The 19,460-nt window shown below is 43.9% G+C and overlaps 1 protein-coding gene across 9 annotated transcripts in view; it reads left to right on the forward strand.

Annotated features, from left to right (window-relative positions):
- amotl1 (angiomotin like 1) overlaps window positions 1-19,460 on the forward strand; it is a 145,180-nt gene that overhangs the window by 22,645 nt on the left and 103,075 nt on the right. Inside the window, exon 4 of one of the 9 annotated variants that reach the window (XM_041199421.1) lies at window positions 17,735-17,844. The exons of 7 other annotated variants lie outside the window; for them this stretch is intronic. The gene's annotated coding sequence lies outside the window, so the exon portion shown is untranslated. Of the gene's footprint in view, window positions 1-17,734; window positions 17,845-17,958; window positions 18,080-19,460 lie in introns of those variants that run through there. One more of the 9 variants, XM_041199422.1, reaches the window with a different exon arrangement.

Below are 19,460 nucleotides of genomic sequence, written 5' to 3' on the forward strand. Positions count from 1 at the left end.
TCACTGCACAGGACTGTAGTACTAATTGATGTAGTACTAATTGATCTTCAGTGGCATTGCTCAGGGGGCATTAAGGTCAAGTGCAATATTCACACCCAGTAAGACAGTGGGGCAAGGGGGTAATTTTTTTAAATATTCACTCATGGGATGTGGGTGTCGCTGGCTGGGCCAGCATTTATTGCCCATCCCTTGTTGCCCTTGAGAAGGTGGTGGTGAGCTACCTTCTTGAACCGCTGCAGTTCATGTGGTGTAGGTACACCCACAGTGCTCTTAGGAAGGGAGTTCCAGTATTTTGACCCAGTGACAGTGAAGGAACGACAATATATTTCTAAGTCAGGATGGTGACTGACTTGGAGGGGAACTTCCAGGTGGTGGTGCTCCCATCTATCTGTTGCCCTTGTCCTTCTAGATGGTAGTGGTTGTGGGTTTGGAAGATGCTGTATAAGGACCCTTGGTAAATTCCTGCAGTGCATCTTATAGATGGTACACACTGCTGCTGTGCGTCAATGGTGGAGGGAGTGAATGTTTGCGGATGGGGTGCCAATCAAATGGGTTGCTTTGTCCTGGATGTTGTCAAGCTTCTTGAGTGTTGTGGACCAAAGCAGGGGAGGAGAAAAGGTTTAGAAAGGGGGCATATTGGAGAGAAGCAGCAAATGCAAGAGAAGAGACAAAGAGTGGGGAAGAGGGCGAAAGGATGAAAATTGAGAGAGGAGGCAACAAGAAAAGGAACATAAATGGAGGAGAGGGAAGGGATGGAGAGAGAAGGGGTGGGTCAAAAGCAAGAGGGTGGAGAGGGTGAGGAGGGAAGCCAAATATCGATCCAGTGGGCTGGAACCCAAAGCCCAAATGTTACTCCATGAGGTTGGCGTGTACACAATTGGCCAAAATGGGGAGAAGGGGCATCAGAATTGAAGTACAGTAGATCAGTCTGGCACTGGGACTGAACTCTGATAAACTATAGAAGTGAAAGAAAAGTTGCCAAGCCTAAAGTATGAGGGGAGACAGAGAGAGAGTGTCACTCCCAAACTTGGAGGAGTGAGGAGTTCCCCAGTCGAGTATTTCGGTTCAATATGACAAAACCTCGCTTTAAATTTATCTCACCAATTGCTATCTTTGATTATTCAGTGCTCTACTTTAGCAAACACTTAATATGCCAATTTTTGTATTTACCCAACAAAACTGGTCAAAATTTTGGAATGATCCGCCTTATACAGCTGCTCATTCTGTATATGTTTTGCATCTCCTGCTTTTTGTTTGCTGCTCCTGTTCTGCTCAAACAGAGATTGATAACTAGAAATGTAACATTGCAAATAAAGGAGAGCACAAGCAATGCCTCAACACTGAACATTCTGTCACAGTAACCCGTACAGGGCAAATAGATACTGCATGGAATGTTGTGATGCAACTACCACTTTCAATATATGTTATGCGTAGCGACTGACTGATTGTCATTAATTAAAAATGACAACAGGGCCACCACAGGAAAATTAAAGGCTTTAATTCTAGTGTTTGATCACAGGCTATTAATTGCTATCAAAATGGGGGGTGATGGGCAGAGGAGCAACACCATGGAGACCCTGTCAATGATTTGGTCTGCACCCCCAGCACTACTGGAAGTAAATGTAAGATAAACACAGTCTCTGGTACAAAAGTAAAATACTAAAATGCTGAAAATCTGAAATAAAAACAGAAATGCTGGAAATACTCAGCAGCTCAGGCAGCATCTGTGGAGAGAGAAACAGAGGTGACCCTCTCTGGTGGGACTGTCTGAGTGCTTGATCAACCGGTACAGATTGGGGAAGTCAAATAATATAGATGTGAATGATTACATTTTTCTAACTCTGCATGCACATTGCATATCTGTGCCAAGGTGTGTCGTTTTTCCCCTTCTCCGTAACATTTTATCATGATTTAGAAAGAAGGTATCTGGCATACACAAATACAATGCCATGTTTTAGAGTCTAAAACAAGCTATTGAGAAACCCACCCAACTGTTGTCTTCGTTTGGATGATATAATGTGTACTCTCTCCCTGTAGGAATATATTCCATTTACAGAAAGCTTAGGTTGGGAGGAATCAAGGCCCTAAGCCTTAAGCCCCCAGGAGTACATAAAAGTTGTGCTAGTGTTTACCCAACTAATTTCTGTGGGTGTTCTCCCAATTGTCCAACCCTGCCACATGTCGAAGCGGCTCTTATTGAAGTCACAAATTACATCCTATGAGACTGACAAATGTAAACTATCCCTCCTCAACCTGCTTGCAGCCTTTGACATGGTTGATCCCACTGGCATCCTCCAATGCCTCACTGCCGTCATTTAGCTGACTGGGACGGCACATGCCTGGTGCCATTCCTATCTAGCTAATCGTATCCAGAATAACACCCATGATGGCTTCTTTTCCTGCTCCTGCATCATTACCTCTGGAGTCCGCCAGGGATCTATACTTGGCCCCCTCTTATTTCTCATCTACATGCTGACATTTGGTGATGTCCATCATCTAAAAAGCACCTGTTTTCACATAAAAAAACAAAAAGTTGCATTTATATAGTGCCTTTCATGACCACCAGATGTCTCAAAGCACTTTACAGCCATGAAGTGCTTATGAAGCATAGTCACTGTTTTAATGTAGGAAACGGGGCAACCAATTTGAGCACAGCAAACTCCCACAAATAGTATTGATAATGACCAAATAATTTGTTTTTGTGATGTTGAAAGTCTGATAAATGTTGGTCTGGACACCGGGGAAAATTCCCCTCTTTTTCTGTTAAAAAGGGTCATAGGATCTTATTAGTCCACCTGAGAGGTCAGACAGGTCCTCGGTTCAACATCTCATCCGAAAGACATGTGCATTGATGACACCCAGCCCTACCTCATCACTACTTCATTTGACTCCCCCATTGCTGTTTATTATAAGTCTGCTTGTCTGACATTCAGTACTGGAGCAGAAATTTCTTCCAATTAAATATTGGGAAGACTGAAGCCGTTTTCACGACAATCTCTTTTCCCTAGCTACTGACACCATCCCTCTCCCTGGCAACTGCCTGAGCCTGAAACAGACTATTCACAATCTTGGTGTTGTATTTGAGCCTGAGACGAGCTTCTGACCACATATCCATGCTGTTGCAAAGACCAGCTATTTCCACTTATGTAATATCATCCAGCTCCGCCCCTGCCACAACTCATCTGCTGCTGAAACTCTCACCAGCGCCTTTGTTACCTCTAAATATAACTATTTCAATGTATTTCTGACTGGCTTCCACGTTCTACCCTCTGTAAACTTGAGGGCATCCAAAACGCTGGTGTCCATGTCCTAACTTGCACCAAGTCCTGTTTACTCTTCACCCCTGTGCTCACTGAACTGCATTAACTACCTGTTAAACAACATCTCAATTTTAAGATTTTCATTCTTGTTGTCACTTCCCTCTATAGCCTCACCCCTCTCTATCTGTAAAATGTTCCTCAGGGCCCACAGGTTTCTGAGATATCTGCGCTTCTCTAATTCTGGCCTCTTGAATGTCCCCAGTTTAATCACCCCACCATTGCTGGCTGTGCTTTCAGCTGCCTAGGCCCTAAGCCCTGGAATTCCCTCTCTAAGTTTACTCACTACGTTTCTTTCCCCCTTTAAAACTCTGTTTGAAACCTCTTTGACCAAGCTTTCGGCCATACGCCCTAATGTCACTCAGTGTCAAATGTTGCTTTATACAGTTTTATTATGTTAAAGATGCAAGTTGTTGTTGTTGCTGTTGTCCACTATAACCTCAGTGAAAGAGCTGCAGATATTCTGGAAATCAGTTGAAACTATGCTCACATCAAATTTCCTGGGTTTTTGTGGCTTCCGTCCAAAGTTATGGTGGATAATCAAGAGAATCCCTGTGGAAGTTCGCCTCCTTGGTTTTCCAGTGCCAACCCTGGCTAACTGCAAAGTGTTTCGGTTCTTCTCATAGAATTACAGAATTGTTACAGTACAGAGGGAGGCCATTTGGCTCATCATGTCTGCACTGGCTCTCTGAATGAGCTATTTATTTGGTGCCATTGTCCTGCCTTCTCCCTTTAACCCTGAAGATTCTTCCTTTTCAGATAACAGTCTTATTCTTGGGGCAGCATGGTGGTGCAGTGGTTAGTGCTGCTGCCTCACAGCTCTAGGGACCTGGGTTTAATCCTGACCTTGGAGTGTCTGTCTGTGTGGAGTTTGCACATTCCCCCTATGTCTGTGTGGGTTTCTGCCGGGTGCTCCAGTTTCCTCCAACTGTCCAAAGAAGTGCTGGTTAAGTGGATCGTCTATGGTAAATTGTACCCCAGTGTGTGCGAGTATGTGCCCTGTGATGGACTGACATCCTGTCCTGGGTGTACCGTGCCCATTGCTTGTCAGGATAGGCTCCCTGTGACCCTGAATTGGATGAAGTGGTTCTGGAAAAGTGAGTGAATCTAATTTTCCTTTGAATGCTTCAGTTGAACCTGCCTCCACCACACACTCAGGCAGTGCATTCCAAACCTTAACCACTCACTGTGTGAAAAAGTTTTTCTTCATGTTGCTCTTGCTTCTTTTACCAATTACTTCAAATCTATGTGTTCTCATTCTTGATCCTCTCACGTGTGGGAACAGTTTCTCCCTATATGCTGTGTCCAGGCCCCTCATCATTTTGAACACCGCTATCAAATCTCCTCACAGCCTTCTTTTCTCTGAGGAAAACAGTCCTTACTTCTCCAATCTAGCTTCAAAGCGGATCTTCCTTATCCCTAGAACCATCCTTCTGAATTTTTTCTGAACTCTCTCCAGTGTTTTCACGTCCTTTCTAAAGTGCAACACCCAGAATTGGACGCAATACTCCCTCTGAGTCTGAACTAGTGTCCTACACAAGTTCAATATAACCTCCTTGCTCTTGTGTTCTATGCTTTATTATCCACTCTCTCAATCTGTCCTGCCACCTTCAATGAATTATGCACATAGACACCCAGGTCCCTCTGCTCCTGCACCCCTTTAGAATTGTGCCCTTAATTTTATATTGTCTCTCCATGCTCTTTCTATCAAAATGAATCACTTTCTGCATTGAACTTTATCTGCCGTCTGTCTGCATATTCCACCAACTTGTCTATGTCCTTTTGATGTTCTGCCTGAAAATGCTACAGACTGTGGCTGAATGCTGAATACAGTTCTTTCCTGCACTACTGCATCAATTAATTTATTTTACTAAAGCGCATTTTGTGGAATAGTTAATTATCTAGTTTATATGACTATATCGGAATACATCTGCTGCACCTAAAGGCTCCTTTTTTTTTATTTGTTTGTGGATTGTAAGTGTTGCTGGTTGGGCCAGCAATTATTGCCCATCCCCTAGTTGCCCTTGAGAATGTGATGGTGAGCTGCCTTCTTGAACTGCTGCAGTTCATGTGGTGTAGATACACCGCAGTGCTGTAAGGGAGCGTGCTCCAGGATTTCAGCCCAGCGATAGTGAAGGAATGGTGATTTAGTTCCAAGTCAGGATGGTGAGTGGCTTGAAGGGGAACTTCCAGGTCATGGTGTTTTCATCTATCTGCTGCCCTTGTCCTTATAGGTGGTAGTGGTCATGGGTTTGGAAGATGCTGTCTAAGGAGGATTGGTGAGTTCCTACTGTGCATCTTGTAGATGGTACACACTGCTGCCACTGTTTTTCAGTGGTGGAGGGAGTGAATGTTTGTGGAAGGGGTGCCAATCAAGCAGGCTGCTTTGTCCTGGATGGTGTCAAGCTTCTTGAGTGTTGTTGGAGCTGCACTCATCCAGGCAAGTGGAGAATATCCCATCACACTCCTGACTTGTGCTTGTAGATGGTGGACAGATTTTGGGGAATCAGAGGAGTTACTTGTCACATGATTCTTAGCCCCTGACCTGCTCTTGTAGCCACAGTATTTATATGCCTAATCCAGTTCAGTTTCTGGCCAATGGTAAACCCCAGGTGTTGATAGTGGGGGGAATGATTGATGTAATGCCATTGAACATCAAGGGGTGATGGTTGGAGTCTCCCTTGTTGGAGATGGTCATTGCCTGGACCTTCTGTGGCGCGAATGTTTCTTGCCACTTGTCGGCCCAAGCCTGGATATTGTCCAGGTATTGTTGTATTTGGACATGGACTGCTTCAGTATTTGAGGAATTGCAAATGGTGCTGACCATTGTGCAATTATCAGTGAACATCCCACTTCTGACCTTATGATGGAAAGAAGGTCATTGTTGAAGCAACTGAAGATGATTGGGCCGAGGACACTAACCTGAGGAACTCCTGCAGTGATGTCCTGAAGCTGAGACCAACCACAACAAACTTCCTTTGTGCTAGGTATGACTCCACCCAGTGGAGAGTTTTCCCCCTGATTCCTATTGACTCTAATTTTTCTAGATGCCGCACTCAGTTAAATGCCTAGATGTCAAGGGCACCTCACGTCTGGAGTTCAGCTCTTTTGTCCATGTTTGATCTAAGCCTGTAATGAGGTCCATTTGTTAGAAAGTCCATGATTCCATCCTGTATCCATTATGGACAATGAAGTGCTATCCTGGAGATAAAGAAGTCTGTATCCACTCATTATGCTGACTTTCAAAAAGGAAAGAAATTATGGCTGGAATTTTCCAGCCCTGTTAGTGTCAGGCATCACGATGGGCGTGAACAGACAATAAGGCAAGAAGGCCAAATATTGGTTTCATGCTATCGTGAAACCAGTTTGCAATCATCCGCTCCACCCTTTCCCACCACCTGACCATTTCCGCCTTTCCCACCACCTGACATTGGGTACCTAATTTCAATGCATTTACATCTCATCATTTTTCCTGCTTTCCGAAATCATCTCCCCAAGTCAAATTTACTGGCCATGTCAGCGGGAAAACGCACCAGTGCAGAACACGTCTGGACAAGTGTGACATGCAAAAGTCCGGACTCAATGTTAAGGCCTTGCTCACATCACAAATCCTGTAGGAGCAGAAGATGCTGGAGCCCTACAGCTAGCAGACCGTGGAGGGACACTTTCATAGCATGCTGGGTGGATTCTCATGGACATGGCTCCATCACGAAGCAGCTCATGGAAGGTGGGAAGTCACCGTTGATGTCAGGCTCCTGCTTCGGAACATCAGAGTCTTGGCCATGGGCTGCTACAGATGATCATCAGGGTGGTAGGGGGAGAGGAAGGTTCAGCTGTGAGTGGGAGAGGAAGGTGTACTGACGCCAGGGGTTGGGGGGGAGGTGGAAGAGGAAGGTCTAGGTTTGACTGGGAGAAGAAGGTGTACTGGTGAAGTGGGATGGCAGGGGGTTGTTCAGGGGAACAGAAGTGCTGGGGGAAAGAGGTTGGGACCAGGGAATTGAAGGTGTCGGGGCTTGTGTGGTGAGGTTGGGAGGTGGGTAGGGAGGAGGACCATGTAAGGGGGAGAATGTGGCAACTGGGGAGGGAGGTATGAGGGGGAGGAGGGTGTAAGGGAAGGAGTCTGGAGGGGGGAAGGAATCCAGAGGGGGGACGGAGTCCAGATGGGAGTAAGGGTGGAGGAGGGAGTAAGGTTAGGGGGTGGGGTAGATGTCCAGGTGAACGTGCAAAGGAGGGGGTCTTTGGAGTCAATGGCTGCCTCCTTGGGAGCAAATTGAGGGTGGGTGTGGTAGGAGGGAATGGTCAGAGTGAGCAGGAAGGGTGGGTGGGTGAGTGTGCAACGGTAGCAGTTGAAGGGATGGCGAGGGTGATTAATGGGGACTCTGAGGCTGACACGGACCCTGGGGGTGGGAAGGAGGAGGTTGGGGAGGTCAATGTGGATGGGGGTGGGGAGGTCACTGTGGATGGGGGTGGGAACCTCGGGTAGGTAGGGAGCATACACGTTCACCTGGACACCCTGGAAAGAAAAGGATTCTGGTTGGTAGGTGACAATGGGGAAGTGGTAGGTGATGCAGGTGGGTGGGGGGGGGAGGGTCCACCGAGATGGGGGAAAGGTCATGGGTGACTGTGGGAGGGGAAGGATGGGTGAGCTGAGAAGAAACCTTACTACGACCATGTTTTAGAAGTCGAAAGTGAGAGGAGCCTCATGTTGCGCGGGTACAGGTGTCCCTTGGGAGTATGATCAGTGGGTGGGTGGAGATGCAGATCGGCTCAGATGGGCAGCTGAAAGAGAACCCCAACAGGTAGCATTGAAAATGCTCAGGACATTGAGATGAGTGTGAAGGGAGAAGACTCCGCATGTGTGGGAGATGCTTACATGAGGCTCTGAAAGGCCCTGCCCACACACACTTCTCATTGTCCTGTTGCATTCAGCTGAGCTGCTAGTGGGGAGGAATGCCAGGGGAGGACTCACAAAACTTGTAAATGAAGCTGAAAGATACTGTTACACATTATTCTGTGAAAGTGAATATATTTTTAGATTATAAAATGACAAAATCTATACATCCCTGCAATCAGTTGTGATAATAAATTCTTAACCTTTCTAGGCCTATCAATTCTTTTACGTGCTGCCCTGACATCCGCAGCAAGGGTGGAGACAGCTTGTGCAATGGTTGGCCCAGTTGCCTCTGATGACTTCTCTTGGGTCCTCTGGGGAACCGAGGCTTTGAGGGCCCTGGCTTGCTTTGGCTACCGTGATGGAGTGCAGGTCTGCGTGCATCTCCGTGTTCTGGTTTCATGATAGCATGAAACCAATACTTGGGCTTCTTGCCTTATTGGCTGTTCACATCCACCATGACGTCTGACACCAACAGGGCCCAAAAATTTAGGCCATAATCTTTCCCATGGAGAAGTCCATGTGTGCACCTGTGAGCACCACTTCATCAGAGAGTAGGCAGACGCACTCCTCCAACTCATTTGCCACTCTGTTGAGGGCTTCCTACAGCTCTGGGTGATTTTCCCCGCCTTCTGCTGACTATCCACAATGAGTTAGAAGGCCAAATCCAGAGGCTTATTATCTGACTCAAAGCTCACAGATGCCTCTTTTTCAGCAGTCTTCCGAGTGCCAGCGAGCTCAGCTGAACCTGCCTCCTCCTGCTGTGGATACATGTCTGTGGGTGACCACCAGGTTGTGAAGCCGAGCCTGCTCTAGATCTAGGTACCACTGAGGTGTGTGTCTCTGTGCTGGTGGAGGGTGTGGGTAAGTGCTGTGATGGATCTCCCAGGCTGCTTATTTCCAGTTCTTCAATGGAGGAGGTGCCCTCCTGGCTGGAAGTGAGGACTGGATGGAGCTGAGGGACTGGCTGGCAGAGGGTGTTGGTCGCTTGGCAGAGCTCCCTGTGAACCAAAGTAAAGATAATTAGTACATGGCAGAGGAGTCAAAACAGGAGAGAGAGCACTTACATTGCTGTTGAGAGAGGGATTATGTGGTGCAGGATCCTCACGTGGGTGTTTGCCATTGATTTCACTGTCGCTGCAGGCACGGTTCATGTCCTCACCAGTCAACGCTCCTCAAAGTGAGCGAGGGATCTAAAGTGAGCCACTCCACCCAGTCTGGGACCTCTCCCTGCTGTTGTCAGCCAACTTCTCCTGCATGATAACATAGATGGAGAGTGTGTGAGCGGGACACACGGCACTGCATGGAATGTTTGTGTGGTGAGAGGAGCCATGGATGGGATAAGGACATGGGCTCCAGAGGATATGATGGAGATGTGAGGGTGTGTGTGACAGTTAGTGGTGGTGTCCCTTGAGGTGTGAAATCCCTGTGGATGTGTGATGGGTTTGTGATTGTGTGAGTTGAGAATGACAAGTTGAGTGACTTACCCTGGAGGATTGGATGAGAGTCTTGATCCTCTTCCTGCACTGGATGGCTGTCCTCTTTTACAGGGCGTTGGTACTGATCATTGCCTCCCATGCTGGATTGGTGACCTTGCTTGCTGGTCTTCGCCCAGAGCGAGGGTACAGGACTTCGCTGTTGTCTCCACTACATCCAGTAGGTGCTCGAGGGAGGTGTTGCTAAATTTGGGGGCAGCATGTTTCCTCCCTTTGGCAGACATCAGTTCCCAGTAGCTTCCTATCCCTTGAAGAGTGCTGGCTGTGTGCAGGGGCGTCCTTTAAAAATGGTGCCGGGTTTACTGAAGGCCTGAGGTGACCAGGCAGGGCAGGGCGGGCGAATCAGAGGCCCACTGTCGCACTTAGTGCAAACCTGGGAGGATTCCACCCTTTACTTTGTTTTGTTACAAGAATAATCTTTTCTTCAAATTAGAACTTATTAAATATGATATACTTTCTTAAACCAATAAAGTTTGGATCCATAGGCATTCCAGATTCCTTCATTAGATGAGTAAAGGTTGACATTTTTTATTTTTGTTTATCTGCTTTAATGTTTTGAGGCCAATGTGATTTAAAAACAAACTTGATACTTATTGCAAGCAAATCTTTTTCCAAATTATCTACAACAGAACAACTGACCCATATGTAGATACAGAAGCTGGTGTTAAACAAATAGAGTCATCGATTATTAAATAAACTGTGTGTTATTTAAAAAAAAACCTAGCATTGAATAATATTAGACAAAAGCAAGCAATCCCCTAATAGACAGTCCTTAAAAAGGAAAAAATATCTACCTGATCACTTTATGACCCACAAGGGGGCAGGAGTTCCTACCTTTTTGTACAGTATTCCTGGCTTCGTAACCACAGCACCAGTCATTTTTAATGACAGTATTAAATTGCTCCACTTCACCCCCCGTTTCCAGTGGTCTGTCCAGGCCACAAACCATGCAGACAGCCTTCTTCCAGGTATCCACCTGTGCCTCATGAACCATTTGACAGAATATTTTTAGCAGTGTCTTAGAAGGGGCATGCGAGGAGACAGGTGACTACACTGGAGTGAGGCGGAGACTGAGTGAGTAGCAAATTAGGTTCATGTGGTAAGTTCTGCTAAGTCCTTTTCAGATTAAGAATCAAGACCTGACATAGTACCAACCTTTAAGTAACTTAGGTTAGCTTGTTAAACAGAGAACTGCCTGGATTGGCAGTTATCTGTCAATCACCTGAAAGCAGGTCTAGAAGAGAGACAGGCTTTTCAAACCGCACGATCAGTAAGGGGCGCATGAGGAGACAGGCGACTACGCCGGAGTGAGATGGAGACTTAGTGAGTAGCAAATTAGGTTCACTTGGAAATTCAGTGCACGGGGAAAGAGGTGTAGGACACAAAGGAATCATTCTAAGTTAATTAAGTGAGTAATTAAATTAAATAAACTAAATAACATAAGTAGCAATGGCAGGACAGATATTATGTTGCAGCTATGGAGCGTGGGTGGTTTAGAACGTCAAGGCGATCCATGACAAACACATTTGCAGAAAGCGTATGAAGATGAAAGAATTCTGGATCAGGCTTATTGATCTGGAAGATGAACTGCAGACACTGCACAACATAAGAGAGGGGCAGAAATACTTGGACACTTTGTTCCAGAAGATGGTCACGCCTCTTAGAATAGGGTTGTCTGTTTTGGTCAGCAGTGAGAGACAGGGGGATGTGACCGTAATGGGAAAGAAGCCGTTCAAGTGTGGGGAGCAAACAGGAATGTGGTGCTAATAGAGGATAGTATAGTGAGGGAAATTGACACCGTTCTCTGCAGTGGAGAGCGAGAGTCCAGAAGGCTGTGTTGCTTGCCTGGAGCCAGAGTTCAGGACGTTTGCTCAGAGCTGGAGAGGAACTTGCAGTGGGAGGTGGAGGATCCAGTTGTCGTGGTCCATGTAGGTTTTAACGACATAGGCAGGACAAGGAAGGAGAAGCTAGGTACCAAATTAAGAAGCAGAGCCTCAAAGGTAATAATCTTTGGATTAGTCCCTGAGCCACGTGTAAATTGGCATAGGGCAAATAGGATTAGAGAGATGAATTCGTAGCTCAAAGACTGGTGTGGGAGAAGTGGGATCCAGTTTGTGGATAACTGGCACCAGCACTGGGGAAAGTGGGGGCTGTAGTGATGGGACGGTCTACACCTGAGCCCTGCCAGGACATGTGTTCTTGCAAATCGCATAACTAGAGAAGAAAATGAGGCTTTAAACTAAATAAGGAGGGTGAGGGATCAAGCTTGGGTAGATGTGGCAAATCAAGGGGTAGGTTCAAGGTAGGACAACCATAATAGTAATATGGGAAATGAGGGTCATAGATTAGCAGGAAGGGAAAAAGAAATAAAACCTAAGAATGCACCAATAGTCAAGACTAAATGTAACAAAGATAACAAAAGACAAAACTAAGGCTCTGCATCTGAATGTGCGTAGCATTCACGACAAAGTAAATAAATTAATAGTGCACATTGAAATAAAAAATATGATCTGATAGCCATTATGGTGACGTGGCTGCAGGATCACAAGGATTGGGTCCTGAAAATCGAGGGGTATATGATATTCAAGAAGAATAGGAAGCTAGGTAAAGGTGGAGGGGTAGCACTGTTGATCAAGGATGGCATTGGTGCAATAGTTTGAGATGACCTTGATTCAGGAGATCAGGATGTAGAATCAGTTTGAGTAGAGATGACGAATAGTAGGGGAAAGACATCAGTGGGAGTGGTCTACAGGTCCCCTAACAGTAACCACAATGTAGGACAAGTTATACAAGAAGAAATATTGGGTGCTTGTGTTAAAGGGACAGCAATAATCATGGGTGATTTTAATCTATGTATAAACTGGAAAAATCAGATTGGCAGTAGTAGCCTGGATGAGGAGTTTATAGAATGATTTTGAGATCGTTTTTTTAGAGCAGCATGTTCTGGAACCAACCAGAGAGCAGGTTATATTAGACTTGGTGTTGCGTAAAATGACAAGATTAATTAATGACTTTAGAGTAAAAGCACCTCTAGGTAGCAGCGACCACAGTACGATTGAATTTTATATCCAGTTTGAAAGGGAGAAGAGTAGCTCTAACACTAGTATTTTAACTTAAATAAGGGCAACTATGTGGGCATGAAAGCTGAACTAGCTGATGTGAACTAGGATATTAGGCCAGGAGAAAGATCAATAAAGAAGCACCAGCAGACATTTAAGAGAATATTTCAGAATACTCAGTATAATTATGTTCCAACTATAAAGAAAATTTCTAAGGGGAGAACCCACCATCCGTGGTTAACTAAAGAAGTTAAGGAAAGCATCAAACTTAAGTAAAAAGCATCTAACTGTGCAAAGATGAGTGGCAGGTCAGATGATTGGTTAGAATATAAAGAATGGCAGAGAATGATTAAAAAGTTAATCAGAAGAAAGAAATTAGAGCATGAGAGGAAGCTAGCTAGAAATGTAAAAACGGAAAGCAAGAATTTCTACAGGCATTTAAAAAGGAAAAAAGTAAGGAAAGTGAGTGTTGGTCCTCTAGAGAGTGACAGTGGGGAGTTAATAGTAGATAATAAGGAAATGGTGCATTAAATGAACAAATAATTTGCTTCTGTCTTCACTATAGAGGATACAAAAAACATTCCAGTAAAATCAGGAGGTGGAAGGGAGACGGCAACTTGGTGAAATTACAATCACTAGGGAAGCGATACTGAGCAAATTGATGGAGCTGCAGGCTGACAAATCTCCGGGTCCTGATGGACTTTATCCTAGGGTCTTATAAGAGGTGGCTGATGTGGTAGTAGATGCATTGGTGTTCATTTTCCAAAATTCGCTAGATTCTGGATAAGGGTCCATTGGACTGGAAAGTGGCAAATATAACCCCCAGTTCAAGAAGGGAGGGAGGCAGAAAACAGGAAACTATAGGCCAGTTAGCTTGACATCTGTTGTGGGAAAGGTGTTAGAATCAACCATTAAGGAGGTCATAGCTGGGCACTTAGAGAAACTGAAGGTAATCAGGAAGAGTCAGCAAGGTTTTGTGAAAGGAAATTGTGTTTAACCAATTTATTGGAGCTCTTTGAAGGAGTAACATGTGCTGTGGATAAAGGGGAGCCTGTAGACATGAGGTACTTGGATTTCCAGAAGGCATTTGATAAGGTGCTACATCAAAGGTTATTGCAGAAAATAAAAGTTCATGGTGTAGGCGTAACATATTAGCCTGGATAGAAGATTGGCTGGCTGGCTGAAAACAGAGTATATATAAATGGGTCTTTTTCTGATTGGCAGGATGTGACGAGTGGAGTCCTGCAGGGGTCTGTGCTAGGGCCTGAACTTTTTACAATTTATATCAATGATTTAGATGAAGGGAGTGAAGGCAAGGTAGTTAAATATGCAGATGACACAAAGATAGGTAGGAAAGTATGTTGTGAAGAGGACAAAGAGGTTGCAGATGGATATAGATAGGTTGAGTGAGTGGGAAAAATATGACACGTGGAGCATAATATGGGAAAATGTGAAGTTGATCACTTTGGCAGGAAGAATAAAAAAGCAGAATATTACTTAAATGGAGAATGGCTGCAGAATTCTGAGGTGCAGAGGGATCTAGGTGTTCTAGTTCACGAGTCACAAAAAGTTAGCATGCAGGTACAGTAAGTAATTAAGAAGGCTATTATGAGAGTATTATCAGAGAGATTGAACCTAAAAGTAAAGATGTTATGCTTCAGTTACACAGGGCATTGGTGTGACCACATCTCGAATATTGTGTGCAAATTTGGTCTCCTTATTTAAGGAAGAATGTAAATGCGTTGGAGGTGGTTCTGAGGGTGTTTACTAGATTAATACCTGGAATGAGTGTGTCATCTTAGAGAAAAGATTAGACAGGCAGGGTTTGTTTCTACTGGAGTTTAAAAGAGTAAGGGGCGACTTGTTTAAAGTATATAAGATCCTGAACAGTATTGACAAGGTGGATATGGAAAGGATGTTTCTTCTTGTGGGTGAGTCCAGAACTAGGGGGCACTGTTTTAAAATTAGGGATTGCCCTTTAGGACAAAGATCAGGAGAAATTTTTTCTGAGGATTTTGTAACTTTGGAACTCTCTGCCTCAGAAGGCGCTGGAGGCGGGATCATTGAATATTTTTAAGGCAGAGGTAGATAAATTCTTGTTAAGCAAGGGAATCAAAGGTTATCGGGGTAGATGGGAACGTGGAATTTGAAACACAGATAGATCAGCCATGATCATATTGAATGGCGGAGCAGACTCGAGGGGCCAAATGACCTGCTTCTGCTCCTATTTCGTATGTTCTTATGTTAGAAGTGACTCTACTTATAGTTTTCTTGTGGCAAAAACTTATTCCTCAACTAGCAACAAAAAACAAATTATCTGGTCATTATTGTATTTCTGTTTGTGGGAGCTTGCTGTGTACATATTGGCTGCTGTGTTCCTAAATTTATAACAGTGACTACGCTTCAAAATGTACTTTGTTGGCTGTAAAGTTCTTTGGGCTGTCATGAAAGGCAATATATAAATGCAAGTCTTTCTTTAATTCTTTTCCCTCCTAACTTGGTCATCCCCTTCCCTCATGATTGCTTCCTTCATCTTGCAGCCACCCCCTTTCTCCTGATCTCCTCCTCCTCTGATCTCTTCCCCCCTTTCCCGGTCATGCCCCTCCTCCCAATCACCTCCTCACCAGGACCCATGCAAAGGTTGATATCAGTGACACAGTGGTCCAAGATTAAATAGCTCTTTGTTGGTGAGCTACCTGGGGATTTGCAGCTCAGCAATCCAATGGCCCAATATCTGCTCTAAAGAGTCATACGGACTCGAAACGTTAACTCTGTCTTTCTATCCACAGATGCTGTCAGACCTGCTGAATTTTTCCAGCATTTTTTGTTTTTGTTTCAGATTTCCAGCAACCTCAGTATTTTGCCTTTATCCCAATATTTGTGCGTGCTTCAGGCCTACCCATTAGAGATTTTTTACCGTATCTGGTTTGCGTTGGCATTATGGTGAAAACCAATTTCCATGCCCACATGTTTAATGATCTTATGAAATCTTCAATTCTATAATTAAGAACATTGATGATAACTCTACAAGACATGTGGAACATCATCAAAACTACTTGTGGGTTATAAAATAGGAAATATGTTAGCATAAAAATGTCTAAATTTAAGAATTCTTACATAATATAAAAACAGAAAATACTGGAAAAACTCAGCAGGTCTGGCAGCATCTATGAAGAGAGAAACAGAATTAATGTTTCAAGTCCAATATGACTCTTCTTCGGAACTATTAAGAATTCTTATGTTTGCTTTGTTTAAATTGCCACCTTCCTGCTTAATGCTCAACTCTGTGCTGAATTAACAAGTTCCAAGTGTGTGATAGGATTAGAATTTTGTATAATAAACATTAACAATACTGAGCTAAGAAAGAGAAAATCAACCTCAATCATTGTTTTTGTTCAATGACCATTGCTAGAAAATGAACAAATCTGGTGTGGGTGAAGGAAAATAACCCTCCTCACTGTGTATAACAATATTGTAAATTGATTCAAAAAGTCATGTTTGCTACATCACTGGAAGTTTTATTTATTTAATACTTTTAACATTGTTAAACTTCTTAAGGTACATCACAGCAGTTTTAAAAATTGACACCTCTGGATTAAACTTGACTGACATGCCACAATGATAGACTATTAACCTTTCCCTACTATGTGTAAAATGTACAGTACTGGAATGGGTTTCTTAATGTATGATCCTTTGGACTCAATTGACCCTCCACATGCTTTTTTTTAATTGACTATAGGTTTCCATTTACAATTTATTAGTTTGGAATTCACTATTGATGATATTAAATATTATTGCGCCAAATTCTTCTTGTTTCTCCCTAATCCTTATCACGTAGAACAAGCAAAAACTCTATGAAATTAGCACAAGAAATATAAGCAGCGAGAGTTAGTCAAGGAACAGAGGGAATGGTCAGGGGAGCTTGAATTCTTTCAGCCAAAGTGGCAGATAATCAACAGATATTGTAGAAATTCCTGAAATTCTATTTGTGTAAGTGACAATCAGGGCTTACTGATGCACTGTCCAATATTTTGATATGTACGTTGATCACTTTTTCACTGGCGAGGATAGATAAACCAAAAGCACACCTACATAAAATAGGGATTGCACATATTTGGTATATCATACTTTGAAAAGTAATACCATACAATCACTTCCTCTGGATTGCCTTTGTGAGAACAATGAATCATGGAAATATACAGACAATGGGGTTGAATGTGATAGTGGGGTACATCACACTTCTGTATTGATTTTAATATAATGAAATCTGTTTTTGCAATGCTGTTTGAGGGAAAAATATTGGCGAGGACACCAGGGATAACTCCCTGCTCTTCTTCGAGAAAGTGCCATGAGATCATTTAAGTCCACCTGAGAAGGCAGACAGGACCTTGGTTTAGTGTCTCATCTGAAATACGGCACCTCGGACAGCACAGCACTCCCTCAGTACTGCACTGAAGTGAGTGTAAGTCTTGATTTTTGTGCTCAAATCCCTGGAGTGAACCCACAACCTCCTGAATGCTAGCAATTGAGCCACAGCTAGCACATGGAAAATTGTGTTATACCCAAGTGCCTGTGTGAATGGACCCATCATCCTTTTCTGCTTGACAATCCCAGACAATCCTGTGCCCTTTCAGGGGAACTTGCCCATGAGCTATTTAAAATTAAAAAATGTGCTAGAAAAATATTTTTTACAACTACCATTTTGTAAGGCATAATTAATAAAAGTTACTGTACTATTGCTGTTAAAATCTATAAGATCCACCTGTTTTGTTAATGCATAAAATTAATTCCTCATATTTACTAATCAGAGGAAAACCCAGTAATGTTATTTTGTCTAGATTTCCACTAATCTTTTTCCCTCACTTAACCTGACAATCCCTAAAACTATATGGAATCCCTTTATGTATTACAGTAGGTAAAACTCTTTCTTGACTGGTTCTCGGATCCTTAGGAAATCTCTCTGTGTTACAGCATCAAAAACCTTGTAGAACTACCGCCAAGATTCTCCCTCGGTTGCAGTCGATCTAGTGGAGTCAGAAACTGGCGCTAGGACCTAGTCGGCCCACGCTCTGGTGCAGTAGGTAAAGCGCTGACATTCCTCTCATTCCGATGTGAATGGGGCTGATTGTTGGATGGCTGGGGCTGCTCTCCGACTAAAGCCATTTTCCCTGCATTAGCCTTTAGGTCAACCCGGCCCGTTGCCCTTTCTAGCTGTACTCGGAATTTGGGGGAATTTGGAAGTTACATGGATTGGCTACAAATTGCAATTTCCGGCAAACATTGAGAGACTCTTATTTTTGGAGGAGGCAGCTGAAGGTAACAATCAGAAATATGTGTCGACTGGACAAGTTTGAGGAAGATGATGAAAGTTTGGAGAGTGTTGCTTGGATTGCTGGTGCCGCTGTTCTCTGCGCTCCTTGCTGCTGTTGGGAGGCTGAGAGCTGTGCTCAGTTATAAAGAGGAAATGTAAAGTTAGTGTGAGTGGGAGCACCGTGTTTTCTCGTCTGGCGGCTGATGAATGAGAAGCGCCCATGCAAAGAGGTGTCAGCTGCCAGATCACCGACATGTTTACAGTTAGCTTTATTTTAAAGCAGGAGGTGCTGTCCGGTTGTCACTGTTTCAGAGGCGTTAATATACGCGAGTAACATAACAAGGGGGCCGAATAAATCATTGCCAGAACGAGAGGTGAAAATAGCCCAGAATGTGTGGCTTTCACTTGTAGCACAAACACTTTTTTCGGGATGTAGAATTCACTCCTACACTCCTGACCATGTTTATTTACACACTGACTAAACGACGTCGTTTTTGTTTCAGTCCACGGTACTACTTTTATTAATTGTTAATACTTCAGAATTGTAAATCTGGCCACATTTTTAAGTTCTCACGTTTGTCACTTTCTAGAATTGAGAAGGAATTCAGACTTTGTACAAAGGCTGTTTGTGTCTCTGGCCGCTCACTGCTTTGCACCAGTTTTGTTTCTCTGTTCAGAGATAGCATTGAATCCTTGCAAAGTAAACGGTGAAAATAGTTCTCAAACACTGTCCGTGTTCCTTCTGTAGCTGATGAAACTGTTCATTTTCGACACTTGAGTTCAGCCACATGCAAAGTATTTTTTTAAAGTGATTCTCAACTGTGACAGGCCTGTTCACAAGAAAAAAGAAACGGGGTAGTTTTCATCTTGTGTGCTGTCCGTTTGCGCTCAAAAAGGGACCCGCGAGGTAGTCCTGCCCTTCCCTGTGGTCTGACGTTCATTCTGAATTTCAGGTGGACTTGAACCCTGGCAGCCAGAATCTGGCGGGAGCCTTCTAAACACATGCAAATAGGGGCCATTTTTATCCTCAGCCTGACTACAGCCATTTCCTAACCTCCTTTCCAACCACGGATAGCATGTCAATGGTACCCATTTCTAGTAGCACTGAAGGGAACTTTAGCTGTTTGTAAACTAAGCTGTATAAAGCTTTCGAAAACTTTTTTCATTCTACATAGCCACTGTCACAGGCTGAATATAATTGTTCACAATATTAGCTTTCTATTTGACCCACAGCTGAGTTTCTGACCCTGTACCCACTCCATCACCAAGATTGCCTACCTCCACCTTTATAACAGAACCTATCTGCCTTAGCCCATCTGCTAAAATGTTTATTCCTACCTTTTGTTACCTCGAGGCTTAACAATTTCAGTGCTGTTCTGGATGGCC

This window comes from Carcharodon carcharias, chromosome 11, assembly GCF_017639515.1.
Source record: "Carcharodon carcharias isolate sCarCar2 chromosome 11, sCarCar2.pri, whole genome shotgun sequence".
In the NCBI taxonomy this organism is placed as follows: domain Eukaryota; kingdom Metazoa; phylum Chordata; class Chondrichthyes; order Lamniformes; family Lamnidae; genus Carcharodon; species Carcharodon carcharias.